The sequence below is a fragment of the Grammomys surdaster genome, unplaced genomic scaffold (genome assembly GCF_004785775.1).
Source record: "Grammomys surdaster isolate TR1022 unplaced genomic scaffold, NIH_TR_1.0 99801, whole genome shotgun sequence".
In the NCBI taxonomy this organism is placed as follows: Eukaryota; Metazoa; Chordata; class Mammalia; order Rodentia; family Muridae; genus Grammomys; species Grammomys surdaster.
Window position 1 is genome coordinate 1 of NW_021608198.1, and position 1,124 is coordinate 1,124.

A 1,124-nucleotide genomic window follows, 5' to 3' on the forward strand; every position below is an offset into this window, starting at 1 on the left:
ATGACAAGGCTGGTTTCTCCTTTTGTGACGTTCCTCTCTCCTGCTGTCTCTCTGTGTGTTTCTCTTCGACAGTGTCACATCTGTTGGCTGGAAGTTTTGTGGGGTCACTTACGGTCTCATCTGAAGTCTCAACAACCTCCATCTTGGACACACTGCTCTGGGAAGGAGCATCACCACTGTTTTCAAGTTCAAGTTTTTTCTCTTCTTTTGCACCTGCTCTCTTGGGGATGCGGAGAAGCCGCTTCGGCCTTGGGGCAGCCTCAGCTTGAGGTCGGGAGTTGCCACTACTCTCACAGCTTTGCTCCTCTGGTTGTCCTCTGCTAACAGCAACAGTTGGCAGATTCACTGTCTTTTCCACTTCAGCATCTTCTCTTAGCTCGAGGCAACGGGGATCCTTTTTGGATTTCTGTCTTTCCATTTCCTGCTGCCGAAGTTTCTTTTCAGCCAGGACCTCAGAGAAGGTTTTGATCCACACTGAAGAAGAACTTTCTGTTCCTGATGGAGAATCATCAGCTCCTGAAGGTTTTTCTGTCTTCAGTTTAGTTGGCAGTTCTCCACGTTTCTGACTGGCTCTTTCTAGAAGAATCTCTTCTAGAGTCTTCACATGAATCTCACCGGCATTATGAACTCGCATTTTTTTTTTGGTGCTTTATCAATGTCAGTTTCTGGTGCTCCCACTCTTTTACCCAGCCTCTGTGAAAGGCTTCGCTTTAATGGGGGATCCCAGTCACCACCCCCTGGAAGCTTTCGTTTCCCCAGTCTCTCACTAAGACTCAGTCTAAGCAAGGGCTCTTCCTGTTTGCTTCATAGAGTTACAGTCCTCATCACTGTCTGAACCTTCTTCTCAGGGCCTGGATTGGACTGAGGCTGATGTAAAACCCTGGAAACTCCCGAGGAGACACTTTGCTTCTTGGATTTTTCCTTCATTTTCTCTGATTTAATTTCCTCAAGAGTTTTTATTCCAAAATTCAAACATTCACCTTGCTTGAAACTGACTCCAGGACTACAGGCAGAAACCACTTGTAATCCACTATGGAAGTTAGGAGATGGTTGCAGGGCAGATGTTTTGTTTTCAACGCCCTCCTCAGAAAACTGATCATCATTGTCATCTTCATCATCATCAT

The 1,124-nt window shown here is 46.1% G+C and overlaps 1 pseudogene; it reads right to left on the reverse strand.

The window, feature by feature from the left end:
* Positions 1-7: 7 nt before the first annotated feature.
* On the reverse strand, positions 8-1,119 carry LOC114635352 (annotated as a pseudogene).
* Positions 1,120-1,124: the final 5 nt, after the last annotated feature.